Raw genomic sequence first — 19,780 nt, forward strand, 5'->3', positions numbered from 1 at the left:
GGATAAGAAATGAGGGAGAGAAACTATCTCAAGAGCTGAGCTACTTAAAAATTGACACCAAATGTGATGAGTGAGTGAAAGAGATCAGTGGTAGAAGGTTAAAAAAAAAAAGTATTTGGAAGAGAATATTAGGTTAAATTGCAATGTCTCTATAAGGGAGAATAAAAATGTTTCTTTTCTGAGTCACTGGGTTCACACAAACGCATTCACTGAGATAAAAAAATCCCTGCGGTTCCATTGGAGGAGTCCTCGCATTCAAACTGCTGAGCAAGTACGTACGATGCTAGGGACTGGGGATGATGCAGAGGGGAGAAAAAGCGGGCATGATCCTGGCCTCATGCAACGTAACCACCTTCTCACGTCATACTGAAGACCAATATTTCAAGTATGGAAGTAAATGTATCCACACCAATTAAAACCAGAAACAAATCAACAAAACCTGTAACAATTGAGAATTAGGTTAGAACTGGAATGACTCTGGGGACTAAAATTAAACAAAAGATTTGATCACTTCCTTTATGAACTTCAGATTATAGGAAATTACTATAATGGGGAGATACTATTTTTGACATTTAAAAATTCAACAAAGATTACAAAGTAACTAAAACTACAAAATTCAATAGACACCCAAACCCAATTTCAAAAGTATTCAGAATATAAAGAGAATTCATGTATATTTTAAAGATGTCCTTGAATATTCTTGCTTTGGGTTGTTGCATAAATAGGCTTAATTTAATTTACTTGCCCTGAATGTTACTGAAAAATGTGAAAGAGAAAAAAATCCAATTTTTTTTTGCTTGTTATTGAATGTGAGACCCTGAAGACATTCATATATTCCTTCACATGCACCGTCAGTTTTTTTCCTCTTCTTTAAAAGAATAAAGACAAAGTACATTTTGTTTTCTATATATCAAGATTCAATTGATTGATACATAATGCCATCCAAACTTGATATCCACCTTTGAAGAAGGAAGTCAATTTCTGTACGTGTAATTCATTTAAAAAGCCATTACCACAAAGAAACTCTCTTACAGCTTCTATATTACATAAAGAGAACCACCTAAAAAGTGGTATACTTCTTTTTTTTCCCCCAAGCTCCTTCATAGCAAAGGTCATGAAATATTATTGGGAAGAGTGCAAATTATTTACAATTGTCTCCTTATGCCTATTTTACAGATCTGAGATTTCATTCTACAATATTGTAGATCTGACTCCTTTTAATGTGAGCATGCCTTTTATTATTTTTTAAATTAACATGTATTTGTTCTTATTACAAAAGTAATATAAGTTCAAAGTAGAAAGATTCAAAAATATTTAAAAGTGATAAGGAAATTAAAAGTACTGAGAAAAAAAGAAAGGGTAGCCTCTGACACTCGTAGCTGGCCATGTTATTCTCCTGTTGGAGATAAACCACCTTACAGAATAGCAGCCTCAGACACGATTACACTGAGACCATGACAAAATGACACAAAGCAGGCACTTCTTAGTTTTGTGTGGGCCACGGACTATTATAAGGTCACTGTGCCTCCCTCAAAAAATCAAGCACTCCCTCTCTCAACCCAAGCGGATGACAGCTACTTCTTTACCAATTACACCTCTGTACGTACTCACCTTCGTCTGCTCACCCTAGAGGTAAGACCGATTAAGAGCCCCAGTCACAGAACCGCCCCCACTTTCTGATAGTGCCCAATCTAGCGTGAACCCCTGGCTTCCTTGGGACTTCCCCCAAGTCACTCAACCGGAGCCCAAACCCTATCACAGGTCCCTTCTCATGCCAAGATACCCCATGCTTTTCCACGGCTTCGGCCATAACTTGTTCAACTCTCAGAATGTTCCCAAAGATCTCTGGCTGGAAGGCACTGACAAGACCTGTAGTGTTATCACTGTCATATTCTGCTACATCTCATCTTTCTTTGCACTGTGACAGATAATAGTGAACAATGAGGACGTACTAAATGATGAACTGTGTTCCAGTTGCTGTTCTAGTGCTTTCCGTATATTATCCAACAACGTCACTGTAACCCTATGAAGTGCATATGATTATTTCTACTTTAAAGACGACAGACAGAAATGGAAAGATGAAGCAGTGATGGTTTAAATCAAGGATTCTCAACCATGGCCTATGTAGGGCTGGCTAAGTTTTTGGTGTGGGGAGAGGCCACGAGCATTACAGGATTTTCGGTGGCATCCCTGACCTCCAGTCACTAGATGCCAGCATCATGGCCCCCTCTCCCTGAGCTGTAATGATCAAAAATTTTCCGGACATACAGAGGTGCCCTGGAGACAAAACTGCCCCCAATTGAGAACCACTGCTTTAAAAGATTGGGATGATACTGTACAGCATTTCATTTCCAGTTTTTTATTTGAGATTTTATTGCATTTTCCCATGGTTAACATATTTTTTTAATTCTGAAATCATAAATTTTAATGGATACAGAAATATATATACCCCAATATATTTACAGATTTCCTACCATGGACTATTACATTTATTTTCAATTTTTTTTTCTGTTGAAAATAATTCCCTAAGGAATATCTTTGCACACAAATTATTTCCTATTCCTCCAACTTTTCTCTGTAGACTCAATTATTAGGAAAAGGAATGACTGGACCACAGGGTATCTTTCTTTGTCTTTCAATTACTTTCCAAAAAATGGTAGATCCTTGACTTCCTTTTTATTCACCAATTGGTTCCACTAATACAATTAAACAAGACATATGTTTCTCTCCAAACCCTCTAAACAACCTAAATTTCATTTCTATTCTTTTGCTGAAATATATATAGCTCAGTCTTTGCCACATTCAGAGAGCGCCATATTGGAGCCAGAAATCCAGCATCCATACTTTAGCAACCACAGATACCAGAAATACGGGAGGAATGGGATGCAGTGCTTGGAGCAGGAGAGACTGTGAACAACAAACTTCTGAAGAATCTTTCCAGTGAGGCGTACTGGGTAGAAGAGAGTCCCCCCAAATTCATGTCTACTCAGAACTTCAGAATGTGAACTTATTTAGACATAGGGTCTCTGCAGATGCAATGAACTTACAATGAGGTTAGACTGGATGGGAAGAGGGGGCATAATCCAAGGATGGGTCTCCTCATAAGAAGAGGGCAAGTCGGACACATGGGGAAAATGGCAGTGCAGACACACACACACGCACACACGCAGAAGGCCATGTGAGAACACAGGCAGAGATGCTGCCACAAGCCAAACCTCGCCAAGCATTGCCAGCAACCAGCGGCCACTAGGAAGTGGGAAGGAAGGGTCCTGCCCTAGAGGCTGCGGAGGGGGCATGGCCCGGTGGACAGCTTGCAAGCTTGGGGCCTCCAGACTGTGACCGAATCAACCCGTGCTGTTTTAAGCCTAGTTTGTTCTATTCTGTGGTAGCAGCTGGAGGAAGCTCATACCAAGGATAAGGGTGTGGCCTTTACTCTGTCAAGGAAAAGCCATGACAGGAAATTCAGTAGGAAGTTGTTAGTATCTTAAGAAAAGAGGACTCAGTAACCCACAGGTGGGGGAGGAGGAGAAAGATGTGTCTTTTTAATTTTCCAGTAAAACATGGTTACGTGTGTGAGAATGCATACGTGTGTGTATTACTTTCACCATCGTTTCATAAAGGCAAGAGTATTCTAATGCTAATGTAGGCTGACAATAATCTCAGAATATTATCAAAATTTAAATATAATGTTTATAATTTCTGAATATCATCATTTTGCCAAGGACCGGTAAAAATTCAGTCAGGGACAGCCCAATTCCCCCTGCGGTTCATTAAACCCTTGCTTATTCTAGCCTATCTGCAAGTGTAACCATCCTCAAAGTCTTCCCTGTAGAGACACATCGCCATGTACACAGGAAGGGACACGTGAGCCACACCAGCATTTTGCAAACCTTCTCTAAAAATCCAACTCTCTTGCATTTCCTCAATACTTTCACGTGCACAACTGATTTAGGCTTATTAAAGAATAAATCATAAAAATCTGAAACTGAAATAAATTCTGGAGATGCCAATTCCAGCTGTTCCTAGAACCTGAAGAGATACTCAGACCCAGAAGGCAGAAAGACTTACTACTCAACCAGCACACAGCAAAGCCAGGACTCTTTGAAGCCATATACATTAACTCGAAATTAGCTGGTCTTTCCTCCTCTATTCTTTGCTTGGTCAGTTATCTCCAGGCTTCAGGCTTCACTTTTTGTGTTTTACCTCAACTCAAGGCTAAGCTCTTAAAGGTCAAAGATCATTTCTTGGGTATCCTTCTGTGATTCTCCTTCTGCCTGAGCACTCAGTGCCTGTCTGTTTAACAGACGTGGGAGCGAAGAAACAGCCAGAAGCTGATTTTCAGCTGTGACAAGCTCTGCTGTTACAGGTGGGAAGTGGCCTCCTTCATCCTTCCAGTAAACTCTTTAACTGAGGCAGACCCCTCTCCCAACGCTCCCCTCCCAGGGCAGCCTCTCTCTTGTTTTATCTTCCCTTGCGCTTTAGTGATCGGTATTTCCTCCCCCATTTGCTGAGGCTAGATATGTTTGGGTTGGACTAAGATTGTAAAGTCGTTCTGGACTTTTCACAATTATAATGCCGTCTTTCTGTAGCAAAAGGCAGACAATAACCAAAAGGCAAAGGTAAGGGAAAGGACAAGTGAGGGAAGAAATTGGTGGTACTTATTTTTTGTCTCACCAGAGAGCACTTTCTTAATCATCTGCTTTGGACTGTGCTTTCCCTGCAGTACGATACATCAGAAAACACCCCAGTCAGATGCTCGAGGGACCTCTGTTTAAGTTTGAATAAGGTTCTTAATTTTTCTAAGACTCTGTCTGTACATTCACCATGTGGGAATTTCAAATTGAGCCTATTTACCCGGCAGGGTGTTTGTCAGGATGAAACATCATAAAAATGTTCTATAAATGATAAGGTGTTACATGAAAAAAAGTAATTATCTTACTAGCTAAAATGGGTGAGCAACTCCTACTGAGAAAAACAAAACAAAGAAACAAACAAAAAAAACCCTAAAATGGAAAGTACAAAACAAATACTAAGTGCTCCTGCTAAAGAAATATTGTTTGCATTAGCCAAATCTGTTTGTCCAATTTCCTTGATTCCTTTTCTTGCTTCTCTGCAACTCTAATTGAAAATGCAACAATATTCTTCAGTTGGCAGGGCCTGTCACATTAACATATCGATCAAGTGATGGTTTTTCCAAGGGCCTGGTGCAGAAATGTCCATTCACAAGAAGCCTATTATATAAAGAGCACAAAATAGATAATTATCAATGTCCATCTTTGCCTTATTTTAGTTCTCTTTGCTGAAGCAAGAAATGAGGGCTCATGGTTCAGGGTCCAGGAAGTTTTGATTTTAACCATCAGTTCTATACAGAAGATGGGGGTTCTACTAATTTACCGTCAAAGCACAGAAAGTCCCTAAAGCTTTTTGATAATGCAGCCATTCATAAAGTAAATTTGAGATATATTCTTAATACACGTACTTTTTGGTAAATCCACACGTTCCATTACATTGACATATTATACATTTTAGAAAACGCACAAAAAGTTAAAAGGATGAAGTCAAAATATATAAATACAAAACTTTTAATGTTTGCCTCCAGCATCTGAATAGTCTTGCTGACTTTCATCCAGTGTAAGAACTACACTTTGGAGATTATAGTTCTTTCCTATCAAGGAGATAGACTGTGGAGAGCATTATCTGCTTGTGCCCTGTCCTGTTCCAAATAATAGCTATGTTTCATGTTGTAGAGCTATGTTAAGAGGGCTCATTGAGAAATCGATCTATTCACCATTGTATACATTTGTTCATTACCCATTGGAGCACTTGGGGCATTGTCTGATGCCCGAATTTTTCAGTACACATTGATTGGGCTGGAGCCTCTGGTGATTTATTGGTCTTCCCAGATGGAACAGTCAACCTCACATGCCCTCTTCCTCTCAACTTACTTTTCTTTGGGAGCTGAAAATATTGCAGTTTTATTGAAAGCACTTGCAAGCTTTTGTACTGAAATATCTACAGTAGCAGGAGAGAGGAAATATGTGTCCTCACAGTCTGGAATTGTAACCTGAAAGGCAGCGCTGAAAAATACCCACGCACGTCTGTCTACACTTTCTCTGACGCCATCAGAAAATCATAATTTTGTAAATTGCAAAATTTCTTTGAAGTTTCTCTTTTACCTGTCTATTTTTTTCCCTTTATGAAGCCATTTTTAATTTTAATACAAAAATAATGTTTTAGGGGCGCCTGGGTGGCACAGCGGTTAAGCGTCTGCCTTCGGCTCAGGGCATGATCCTGGCGTTCTGGGATCGAGCCCCACATCAGGCTCCTCCACTGGGAGCCTGCTTCTTCCTCTCCCACTCCCCCTGCGTGTGTTCCCCCTCTCACTGGCTGTCTCTCTCTCTAATAAATAAATAAAATCTTTAAAAAAAATAATGTTTTAAGATCATGAACACCACATTGATGGATGCCTTCCGGGAGACAGTCCATGTTTACCCTCTTGCTGTGGGTATCCCTATTTGCTCAGGATTATGCTCGCCCAGCTAGAGCATCTCAAAAGTAAAGGGTGGAGCCTCAACTTGGCCCCACCATGTTGTTCACTGTCCACCTATGGGACTTTGGTCTCACTTAACTTCTTAAACCTCCTCTAAGGGCATTAATTCCCAGGAGAAAAACTGGGGACAATTTATACGTGCCAACAGTCTTCCTTCTCAATTACACCTGAAAGAGCTCCTTCTGTAAATCCAGAGCATGAGAACTCAAAGAAGGCCTAGAAATGGAGAGTGGGAGGCACAGGCTTCCAGTAACGGAATAAGTAAGTCACAGGGATGAAAGGTCCAGCATAGGGAATATAGTGAATGGTCCTGTAATAGGGCTGCATGGTGACAGATGGGAGCTACACTTGTCATGAGCCTAGCATAATGTGTAGAGTTCTTGACTCGCTCTTGTTGGACATCTGAAACGAATTCAACACTGTGTGTCAACGATACTTCAATTTTTAAGAAAAGATTTTTTAAAAAGGAGGCCTATAGATCATCAAAGAACATTCTGAAGATAAGGAAACAGAGGGTCAGAAAGGTTGACTTTCCCAACTATACAGCTAATATTTTTGAACACCAGAAATGATTTTGATTCAAGGACAAAAACTGCCTCACAAAGAAAAGAATTTTCCCTGATAGTCCTCAATACATCAGGAATTGAACCCGGCATCGCAAGTACAAGCCCACCACCCTTTCTGTGGTATGTGCCTCTCATCCTCACACACAGAGGTGCATAAAGCATGCCTGTTAAAATAAACTGAATTATTCTAGCTAGGGGATGACTTTTGGAAGCCATCACAGGTAGCATTCTTAGCACTGCCTCTGTATTTTAAAATATTTTAAAAAGATTTTATGTATTTGAGAGAGAAAGTGACAGAGAAAGCACGAGCAGGGGGGAGGGGCAGAGGGAGAAGGAGAAGCAGACTCCCTGCTCAGCAGAGAGCTCGATGTGGTCCTGGGATCATGACCTGAACCGAAGGCAGATCCTTAGCTGACTGAGCCATCCAGGCGCCCCTTGGTACTGCCTCTTTAAGCTTAAAACATTTTCTAAGTATTTTCCAGTAGCTTCAGAAAGTTTGCGGGGGGGGGGGGGATTTTTCAGCACTGCCTCTGATTATGGAGATTTGAATCAAACTCCATCGGCCAATAGAGCCAACGTCTATGTGTAGTTCTCAAAAGAGCTGCTCGCTACGTGGTTCAGGTTTCTTCCCAGTTTTAAGCAGCTGAAATCCTCAGAGGCCTCACACTCCACTTGTGCTTTCAATCTGACCCCCCCCCCTTCAGCCTCCTCATCTTGCCCCTTCTCTTTTCAGATTCTCAGCCCAGCACCCTACTACTGCTACTCCCTGTCAGCAGGCTCACGTGCAGAAGCTTCCATCCTGTGCATCCCTCTACTTCACCCCAACTCCTTCCCTCAGGAGCTAAACTTCTGAAGAGGGTTGTCTGCACACACTGTGTCATACATGCTCATTTTCTCTCTTCCTCTTCTCTTTCTCCTCTCCCACAAGCTGGTTTCTGCCTCCAGAGTTCCACAGAAGCTGCTCTCCCTCAAATCACAACGGATCTCTCGGCCGCTAAATCTGGTGGACATTTTCAAGCCCTTCCTGCAACACTGGAGCCTGGAGATATGCCCGTCTTCCTGGCTTCTAGAACCAATCTCCGTTGAGTTTCCGACCTCTATAGACACTTTTTCTTCATGTTCAGGGCTCCTTTTCTTCACCTAACCCACTGAATTTTGGTATTGCCCAAGGTTCTGTTCTAGTCCTTCTTCTTTCTTCACTGTTATCCATCACTGCAAGCATCTTCTGTGGTGTGATGAATGCCAAGTTTGCTTCTCCAATATGGGCTTCTCTTCTGAGCTCCAGACCAATGTGTAAACTGCCTCCTGGATAGCTTAGCAGAGTGGGGGACACTCCAGGGCCCTACCTAGATCCCTTCTTCACGGCTGCCCATCCATCCTACTCTCCCCTGGCTGCCGGGACTATTAGCTGTTGACTGCTCACTGCTGTGGTCCTCACTGGACCCTGCACCATCAAGGTCACATTCTCTCCCAGCAGGAAGCCCACTGGTTAGTGGGGATAAAAAGGCCAGACACTCTGGCTGCAATCTGCAGGACTCTAAAGTGCCATCCAGAGCTCTGGGTAGAACTGGCTGGCATCTCAGTTGCAACTTCATTTCTCATCTTGTCTCTTTGCTCGTTCCTCTATTCATTGCTTCCCCATAAGGTTATCTTTTATGAGGACTCCCTAATACATCTTCAGCATTCAATTCTCCATGTCAGGGAACCACAAGACCACATCAAAAGAAAATTCATCACACTCCCTATAAACTTATAAAAATTTAATTTTTTACTTATTTAAAATTTTATTCTTTAATTATCAACCATATAATAAACCATCACATCAGGACTCAGAGGCAAAGGCAGAAATCCCCAAAGAGCTGGCTTTTCCTTAACTTGCCATACTTGAAGAGAGTTTAAACCAAGCCAAGCCCGCTCAAGCTCGGGCCACACCCTACTCTATCCACATTCTGGTTCCGGTCCAGCTGATTGCATAGTGGCTGCACTTCACCCAAGGGCCTGGTTCAAGGGTAGTCATAGCTTCTTCCTCCTCCCTTCCCACCTCCTCCGATATTTGCCATCTCAGTAAATGACACCATCATCCACATACTTTTCCCCCACTCATCAGTGACTCACCAAGTCATATCAGTTTTTCTTCCCAAATATCTTCCAGGTTAATCTTTTCTCCACTTTTACTATAATTTCCCTAGTTCGGGAAAATACCTCCTCTAATTACTGCAGTGCGGCCCAAGCAGCTGATTATATCATCCCTAGGGTGGCTGTACAGCACCAAGACCACTAGGACAGACCACTCATTTGCCTCTAGCCAAGAATAACTTCATCCAGGGGCACCTGGGTGGCTCAGTTGGTTAAGTGGCTAACTCTTGATTTTGACTCAGGTCATGATCTCAGGGTCCTGGGATTGAGCCCCATGTCAGGCTCTGTGCTCAGTCAGCAGGGAATCTGTTTGAGGATTCTCTCCCTCATCCCCTTCTCCTTCTCTCTTTCTCTCTCTAAAATAAATAAATATATTTTTAAAAGAAATAACTTCATCCAGGATTCCAAATTACCACCAGGTTCCTGCAATTTCTCATACAATATTATCACTATTTATGTCACACTGTGAAAAACACAGAAAACACTGCTATTCCCATAAAGTCCTAACTGGTCACCCTGCCAACCGTCTTCTCCTCTCCTGTGGTAGGTGGTGAGCCCCTGAAGATGGGGACTCTATATTTCCTGTTTTTCTGTTTCCCAGCGTTTAGTCTAAGACTAACATATAGTTGACATACACCACATATTTGTTGACGAAATCAATGAACACATCAATCAGTCCTTCATAAGAAGTAATGAATGAAAGGTAAAGGAAAGGAGGCAATAATGAAAAGAATAAAGGGAAAGGACAAGAAACCAGTTTTTCATTCTTCCAGGAGTCTCATCCCTGATGTTGAATTGAGTGTTGTGATAAATAATCTATGTTAGAAGATAAGAGGAATGTTGGTAAAGTTCTGAAGAACAAGGTTTTAAATTATAGCTACATTTTCTCATTTTGTGCCTTTTAGTTTGTAATCTCCAAGAGGGCTAACGATACCAGTTTGTGCAGTGAAGCAGTTTACTCAACAGAGAGGGATCAATAAATACTAATTGATGATAAGATTTAAGGAGGAATAAGTAGGTTGAGGACAGAACTAGAATGTCTAAATAAGCAAATCTTTCCCTGGAACAGAAGTTTTATATCACTGGCTGCTCCTGCCTGTTGCATTATTATTCTTTTTGATAGTGGAAAAACAGAGTCAACAAGTGGAAAAATAGATGGTCATGCCCCAGCTCAATCACACACTAGGGGGTGTGACCTTGGGGGAGGCACTTAACTCTTCTGAACTTGCACCTCTTTGTCTGTAGGAAGAAAGGACTGAACTCCATGATGCTCATGTCCACTTTGAGCTCTAAAATTAGATTCCATTCTGTCCTATGTTATTTTTAACTCTCTCAATGTCTGGCAATCCAGTGTTTTCTGCAAACTGGAAAATGAATGCAAACGGGCTACTGTTTTATTAGAGTGAGCCAAAAATAAATTTTAAAACAGAAACCAGGAAACTACTCTATGAAAACAATGCCTATCGGCAAGCTGAAAGCTTTCTACAGGAACATTTTCAGCCTTATTCTTCTTCACCTCTTAAAGTATATGCCTTAAATAGGAAAGAGATAATGAGCAAACATACATACTTATTTACCAAGTTGACCTACGGAGGAGGAGGGAGAAGACAGAACATGGAAATGTAGGCAACTGTTGACTTGCTAGGGATGCACAGAAAAGTCTGAGGCAGAAACTGGATCCGAAATGGCAATCCAACGACTACTGGCAGACATTTGTTGAATCTATCCAATAATTAGTCTCTCTCCCATCACCTTGCTTAAATAAGAAAAAAAATGTATGACGAGGTATGAAGCCAACTTTGGTGTTCTAGAAGTACGTGGTGCCACAACGACCTTTAAACTCTATTCTGGTGATCTTCATGTATTGGTTAGCTTTCAGAATCTCATTATTACTATTTTCTTTTTCTCTTGTTTAAAGGAGAGGGACATTCATGTCAGAATTTTATCTCATGGGCTGATACATTTTCCATTCTTCTGAGGTGAGTAGAATATGAAAGGAAATTACCTGAATAAAAAAAATTAGGCCATTTGTATTATTTGGCCATTTAGCAAATGCCTCAAGGTGTTAGAGATGAAAAAAGCACGGTGTGAGTTAGAAAAGAGACATAGAGCCAGAACAGATACCACAAGTGTCTGCTATTCTTCACCAAGTCGATGAAACCATTAATTCCTACTTCAAGGTAATTATCTTCTGTGACCAGATCCATGGAAATAAGCCCAAGGGCTCTTTGAAAAAGCCTTATCGGTGGTCACATTAGAACAGTCCTAACCCTTCAGAAAAAAAGGGCTCCTTCTCTGGGAACAGATGCACCTCACAGCCATCTTTCCACCAGTGCAAGCTCTCTGCTGTAAGAGCAGGACGAGTCCCCTTCTTGGAGCCTGGCAACTCGGTATTCTGGGAGCCAAGTTCCTGGGCACATTCTGTTTGTTTTCTAGGAAAGTTTATTTTCCAACTGACTAGGCTACAGGGGATATTTCCACTAAAAACTCATTCTTTAATTCTCCATTTTGTTTGGTAATGCTATTCTAAGTTCCCACCATGTCTAATAAGAATGGCTAGCATTAAATTGCTTACCTCCTATGGGCCAGACCCCAAGTTAGATGTTTCTCGCGCAACAACTTTCTTTTCACTCCTCACCACAGTCCTATGATGTTGGTACATATTACAGTCAACCTCATTTAACACAGGGGTGTCCTATGCAGGTCCTCATGTATGTTCCACCATTTGCCTGTAGGGAGTCAAGGTTATTCTTCTCGGGTAGTAGTATCTAAAAAACTCTCCACTTGGCCCTGATCAAATGGAGTTAGAGGTGAGAAGGCAACAAAAGATCACTGGAAATTTAGGAGGGGTGCATGCCTAGGGGCTGGAAGAGAAAGTGAGGGCCAAATGTCAAATTCAAATGCAAGGCGCCTTTTATATATAATGACCAATTTTACTTTCATTTTTATCACCTTTGGAAATACTCAATATAAATGTCCTCTTAAAGGACAAGGAGAAATATAGGAGAGCAAGAAAGTCATAGTTTAAGAAAAAGCAAATAGAAGGAATACAAGTGACAAGCCAGCTAAGCAATTTTAGGCAAATTACTTCACTGCCATGCTTGCTTTTTATTGGATCTAGAATTCATATATTATGCCTTGCCTTTTCCACTCCTGGGGACATTTGCAAGATGCATATGAGATAACAACACTGAAAAAATGTCAGAAAAGTCAGAATGACCCATAACTGCAAGCTATTATTGTTACCATCCCTCTAATTTAGTTCAATTCCATTTACCTGAAATTCTATGATAGTAAACTTCAATAATAATCACAGCAAACTTTTCTCAAACACAATGCATCCTTTGTACCTTAGCCATAAAATTATAGTCCTCCCAGAAGCCACTTCAAAAAAACCGGAAATGAATTTGGAAAAATGAATATCAATAAAGACCCAATGTTCCTACTCAAGCCAAGTTCAATTTGGGACAATTCCCACACCCTACCTGTCAAAAACAGGATTCACGCAGGCCATGATGACCAGGGCACTGAGCCCATCTCCGGAAAAAACTCAAGATGAGAGACCTCATGGAAAACCGCACTAAAAATCATAACTTATCATTTCGGGGAACTTTAAAACAAACACCAAACGAATCCACTAAAATATAAGTAGAACAAAGCCAAGAGTTATTTCAACTTTTGTTTATCTTCTGTTATAAAGCATAAGATTTTCAATTCTCCCCAAAAGTCCCCATAATGAAAAACATCCTTTAACAGGGCTTGTGGGAGGTCACAGAATTCTGTTGGGAAACATCAACAAGGCTTACTTATTTTCTTTGCTGACATGGTAGGTCTGTGTGTACCTATTCATATGTTTCACACTTGCTAAGAACTCAGTTTGTGCAATGAACATACGGCCTTTGGAGGTTTGTAAAAAGAGCTGCTTAACTGAAGACAATTAATTCTGTCAAGTGTTTTTCTTTTACGTACATATAAAGATAACAACCACTTAAGCACAAAAGAGAGCTACCATCTTTTTGCTATTTCCTCTCTCTCTCTCTCCCTCTCTCTCTCTCTCTCTCTCTCTCTGTCATCTCTGTACCATTTCTGGCACATGGGCAGTCAGGATGTAATTCCGATTTCACTTTTATCAGAAAACCTTCCTGAGCCTATTTTTAGAAGCGCCACCAAACATTACCTCACACATATTAAATGTACCAATCTACCGCTTTAAATATATATTTTTGCTATAAAGTTTTTGAAATGTTTAAATAATTTAGCTTCTGAACTTCTTTGGTTATAAGTACCTTATTCGATATGCTTGAGAATCTGATTTAGGTTCAGGGATTACTAAGAAGTGAAAAAAATCTAACCTACAAATTGTTTTCAAATGTAACCCCATTTTCGAGAGCTTAACATTGAAACGAAATGGATACAATGTTTTATCGATATTTAATTAAATATTGATTAATTTTGACTTTGCAGATTTCACCTTGCAATCCATAGCCATTGATTTATAATTTTTTTTTTCTTTCAGGCCCTGTCTTTGCTCTGATCCTTCAGGATTTTGTATATAATTAATCTTTTATTTTACTATCATATATTTAAGCATAGATTATGTTAAATCATACATTCTCAATGGGGGAGTAATTCTCCTGTGAGGATGAAAATTGGTTCGTGGGGAATGAAAACTCTTACTCTAATTGAGGGTAAGGCACAGACACAGACACACAGTACATAAGCAGATATACAGTATATCTGTGGTACACATTTTCAGGTGGTAGAAGGGCAATTAGGAAAAAAAAAGTTTGAAAAGTCTCTTTAGAAGGGGTGATAACAGCATAAAGACTGAGAAACATTGCTTTGGATTGTTTTCATATGCTTTATATGTATCTGTTTGGTTTTCCTAACAGGGTTGAAGCTACTGAGGAACAAGGATTATATCTTCTGCTTCTGAATGTTTACACCACCTGCTCAAAGTTCCCAACATTTTTGTGTTTTTCACCCCCCTGGGAAAACACTGTGGTCTAATTTTATGCAACTCTGAATTATGCAAATTCGGAAGAATGTCATAATAAATACCCAGGGTTCAAAATGTGAAATAATGCAAATTTCCTCAAATTAAAAATTTGCCAAGAATTGCCTGACTTCAAAGCTGGCAAGGCAAGTGAATTGTTAATTGTGTTTACTGCCAGGTGGTAGCATTGTAGGCATAGAAATTCCCTCCATCTTTTGTAGGGAACAAATTATGTGAAGTCTGTAGAAACACTTCTCTCCAATAAAATGAATTAATATACTAGAATCTGTTGAAGCATACTTGTAGAAACATAATATATAACCATTGTGTGTGTGTGTGTATATATATATAAAATTATACAAGTATACTATATATAAAATATATATGTATATATACATTTATATGTATAGGTATATATTCATATGTATATATGTATATACAATTATTGTGGAATATATACATATATATATATACACACACACATACACACAACACACACACATACACATACACACACATGAAGTAAGTTTGGAGATGTTTGAAAAACTCTCTTTAACCATCACACATAAAGTCAACCAGCAGGGTAGATTTCGGTCATTACGTTATCATAATCATTTCTCTTTCTTGTCTGTGATCAACAAAATGGATATCACTGTGGCTGATCTGAATAGACTTTATGATACATCTAGCACTGGAAACAATTGTAGAAGTGCCAAGAGGCATACCTTAATGTCATCTGCAACACTGAGCTCTCAGCACCTGGCCTAGTACGTGGCACATAGAACTGAAAATGAATTAATTGTTAAATGGATGTAAGATCTTGGTCATCCAGGAAGACAACCAAATACCCATTGTGATGACAATACACACCCCCATTTATTACAGACATACATTTACAACTTCATTCAAACTTGATGGCAAACCTGTGAAGGGCTCCCTGTACGCCAGGAAAACTATCAACAGTAAGAATAAGGTATAACAATGGGAAAGTAATGAGAAGATCCAAGTTCAGGGTTTTCCTCCATCCACAAAGACTGACACTTTGAGGGGGTTGCTTATGTCGCTGTACCTTGATTTCCCCATTAATAAAATGAAGGCACTGAGTAAGTGACCCAAAGAGCCAATATTTTACCTGTAAAACTGTATGAGCTTCATGCTCAATAAAAGCTAATCAGAAATTTCTTATAATCCAACCTGGGTCTGAAATTTCAGGCCTATATTCTTGTGCCCAAAAAGGTCAGCATCAAGGAAACTGTTTCAACAGTCTTTTAAATATCTCTGCTTCTGAATTTTGCATGGTGAGCACAGACTGTGCAAGAGGTATCCACTTATCAGGGCATGCCTGCTAGATTCAACCACATTTCCACAATATTATGGCCTTTGATCTATTTAAAAAAAAAAAACAAAAGAAATCTTACTTCAAATGTAACTCAATGTAACAAGTCTAAGTTTTGTCTAAAGAAAAGAATGACAATTTCCTGACTCTCAAGGTGCTTATAGTTATTGAAGAAACAAGAAGTAGACATATAAAACAATTAAATAACAAGAAGGATAATACGTATTCAACATTTTCATTGAATGTGCTCAGGAGCAAAGATGTAATGTGCAGATAACTAGTGCTAAGCATGGTCAGAAAGGGAAAAAGTCAATGTTAATGGAATTCCCGAAAGGCTGAGCGAAGGAGCCAGTGCCTTGGAATGATTGCATTCTGGACTGTAAGGGGCCTCAGAGGTAAGTTAAGCCATTCTCCCTATAGAATTTAATCCCCCTATACCATCCAGCTGCGTTATCATCTAGCTACATTATCCAAATACATGTTGCTACTAATGGAGAAGTCAACAGTTCATTAGACAGTCCATTTCTTTCTCACTCACCCTTCCTAGTACACAGTTGGCCTTATGTTGACCTAAAGCTGACTTTTCTTTTACTCTTCTGTTCTATATTCCACTCTCTGGAGTCCCACAGGTTAAGTAGAATCCTCTTCCAAATGAAATCTCTAATGTCACTCATAGATGGGGCTCACCCCAACTTCTTTCTTCACCTGGGTGATCATTCCCAGTTCCTTCTACCAACTCTTTCATATGACTTTGTCTAGCCTATACCCATATTACCCCCACTCCTCATCCTCTTCCCTATTCAAAAGGCAGCCCTCTTTTCTAAGTCTCTTTGATAGGATTAACCCAAAGTTGAGGAACCCAGGAGTAGGAAAGACTGGACTCTTGCTAAAAAGAGAAGTTTGGAAAGACATTTACCATATCACCACTGTAGAAAACATCACAGTACGATAATATGAAGAAATCTATGACTTCAGATGTGAAAGGGTCTTTAAAAGGAAAATTCTGAGAAATTACTTTTCTAAAATCAAGTGTCAAGAACAAAGGGGAGGTGGAAGGAATAAATCAGGAAAGTGAAGAATTTGGGAAGAAATATTTAAGGAACTGAGGATGTTAGCAATGAAGATGTTAGGGAAACAGGATGGAAAGAAAGAAATTATCAGACAGAAAGATAGGTAATGGGGAGAGGCAAGGAGGGAAGAAGGAAAGCATTCCAGTCAAGACGAAGATGAATTTGCTATCACACCAGCTTCCAAAGAATTAATGTGAACAAATAAAGACACATAATAAGGGAAAGAATACAGTCAATATAATAACCTGGCTTCCAAGCTGTGTTTAAAATACAGCCACAAATCCATGTGAACTGGAACAAAGTGACTTCCTATGTGGTTACTGTGCACCGAGCAGGCTGCACTGCTTCAGCCTGGCACTGTTTGCAGAAACTTGTTCCGAACACCATTTGGACAGAACCCAAGGTGTTCATGCCCCAATAAGAAGCACAAATCGTTACAAGAAAAATGTGGAAGCCAGTTGCCATGTTGGTGTGTGATTTCTCAATGTTACTGCCAGCTCAAAAAATGCTTTGAAGGTGAACCAAAGCTAAGGAAACAGAGCGATCAACAGTCCTTGCTCCCTCCCCTCCCCCTTCCTCCAGTTTCCCAAGTCTCCTGAATCCCTCTACAACTCACTCTGCGGAGATGACATGCGTGAGCGCACCTGGGGCTTCACCCGGCTGTGGCGTCTCTCCACCCCTCTACTATGGTGAGCTCAAGAGCCCTCCTATCACATATGAATCATGAAATTCCAGAGGCAAGGAAAGTGTCAGTTCCATCAAAGCTGAGAACGAGTAGGTGAAGTCCCTGTCCACACTTTCCATCTACATATAATTCATTGGCAGGAAAGGCACTTGGAAAGAGGAAGGTTTTATGCACAAAATCCTTGAGACTGAGCGGGCAGTGTGGGAATGTGTGTCCAGCTCCCCAAATTAGAGAGAGAGCTGTGGGCAGTAGCAGAGAAGGTAGTTCTCACATAAGACCCTGGGAGACACAGGGCACAACAAAGCAGGTGTAACGCAGGGGACAGAAGTGACGCTGATTGGAGGAAAGGGCCATTCTCCCTTTTTTTTCATGCCACATGGCTCTGATCTAATCCCTTGACAAGATAATTCCAGAGTTTCAGGACACACGCCATTATACCATTTAGTGTTCTCACGGCGGATGCTAGCAGCAGTGGAGGAGAGAGGCACCAACAAATGAACACCGGTAGAGGTCACCAACACCAGAGAAGGAGCAAGAGAAGAAGAACATGGCACTGCCACATCATGAATGTAGCTGGCTGAGAAGCCACTGGAGCACTCTCAGAACTCTCCAGAAAAGCCTTTCCAGTGGACAGGATGCTAGCCACAAACAGGTATGAGCAGGAACCAGCATGTCCGAAATATAAATCCCATTGTGAACTTATTTGTACCCAGAGGCTACTGAAGTCAAGAAGATATTGAGATATCATTCCACTTTTCTTTGCTTATGATTTGATAATCCTAGGTAGGAAAGAATTCCTCAGGGGGCATATATGTGACATACTCCTATAAAAAAGATTATCTTCTATAAATTAAAAAAGTAAAATCTGAATGAAGCTGTTGGAAAAGATTTGGAAATTCACATGCAATAAACAATCTTTGAAGATGACAGTTAAAATTCAAGAACCTGGATATTCTGATACCCTATGAATCTCAGATTTTATAGACAGAGATGGATCATGGCCCTTCTGGAAACAGCAACATCATGTTTGTGATCCTACAGGTAATTACAAATAACGCAGCCCCTTTCTGATGACAGACTACGGACCCTGGGAAACAAACTGAGGGTTTCAGAGGGGAGGGGGTGGGGGGATGGGGTAACAGGGTGATGGGTACTAAGGAGGGCACGTGTTGTGATGAGCACTGGGTGTTATACACAACTAACGAATCACTGAACACCACATCAAATACTAACGATATACTTCACAGTGGCTAACGGAACATAATAAAATGAAATAAAATAAACAAATCTTTTAAAAAAGTTGGATGATAGAATTTCATATTGTGGTGATAACACAAAAATTAAAAATAAAATGGAAAAAAAATAATGCATTCCCTCTTCGGCTGACATTCAACCTACCTACCTTTGAGATGAGAGCCAATGAGGTCCGCTCTGTGATGAAAACAAGCAGCTAAATACCAGATGAGGCCCTGAAATCATCCTCTCATAATTTCCATGCAGAAGATGTACAGCTCTCTCTTCTGAGCAGCAAATATTTACACAGCAGGTCGCGAAGTGACTGCAGGAACGAACAGAAAGCAGATGTACCTCGAAGGGGTAGCTTGCATTTGATAGCACACTCCCCAAAAACTGGGAAATTTCTGTGTACGTGATTCATTTTTCTCTTCTCTATTACCAAGTGACAGGTTAGGTACCATGTATTCCTCTTGTCTTCAAGGAGAAAAACTAATTCTCACAGAGGCCAGAGCAAAGCCAGTCGTTCCATGAGCTCTTTTGCACAGACTCACGTAAATTCGTCATCCTGGTGTTGTGCTTCTTCATGGTCCTTTGCGGATATTTTTACTATCGGGATTGACATGATCTGCACCCACCAAGCCACTGTCTTGGCTAAAAGTCCCTGTGGGGGGGCATCTAATGACCTTCTTGGGAGCAGAGCCCAAGACTGGCTTTCTTCGCTAATTCCACTTAACTGTCATCTAACTTCTCACTGCTGGATTTCTTACACTGTTCCTTTTACTGAAATCTGTCACTAGAATCCTGCAACCCTATTACTGAAAAAGGAGAAAGGACGATTTAAGTCTCTTGCATTTTTCTCTCAATCACTGATTTTTAAACTTCTTTACTGAGTGGAGGAAACTTTTTGTTCTTAATGGCATACCAGGCAGAACCCCAACCTATAAAATGGTAAAAGAGATGTTATGTTAGCCAAGAATATTGGGGAAGGGGCTGAGAAGGTGGTGATAATGGGTCTGGACCACTATCCACAAGATATTTCCCCTCTCCCCTGACTATCATCTTCTGTATCTTCCAGAGCACAAAACTTGAAAACCACTAACTCATAATTCTGTACAGCTTCCTGTTTTAAAGATTATTTAAGTTGGAAAGAGTTGAATATATTCCATCTGAAAAAAAAATGAGTACAGGTGACAACATCAACTCTA

General features: G+C 40.3%; 1 protein-coding gene across 2 annotated transcripts in view; it reads right to left on the minus strand.

The window, feature by feature from the left end:
* SGCD (sarcoglycan delta) overlaps positions 1–19,780 on the minus strand; it is a 941,028-nt gene that overhangs the window by 743,247 nt on the left and 178,001 nt on the right. Inside the window, exon 2 of one of the 2 annotated variants that reach the window (XM_034656815.1) lies at positions 18,742–18,897. The exons of the other annotated variant lie outside the window; for it this stretch is intronic. The gene's annotated coding sequence lies outside the window, so the exon portion shown is untranslated. The remainder of the gene's footprint in view (positions 1–18,741; positions 18,898–19,780) is intronic. 2 annotated transcript variants of the gene reach the window in all.

This window comes from Ailuropoda melanoleuca, chromosome 3, assembly GCF_002007445.2.
Source record: "Ailuropoda melanoleuca isolate Jingjing chromosome 3, ASM200744v2, whole genome shotgun sequence".
Lineage (NCBI taxonomy): Eukaryota > Metazoa > Chordata > Mammalia > Carnivora > Ursidae > Ailuropoda > Ailuropoda melanoleuca.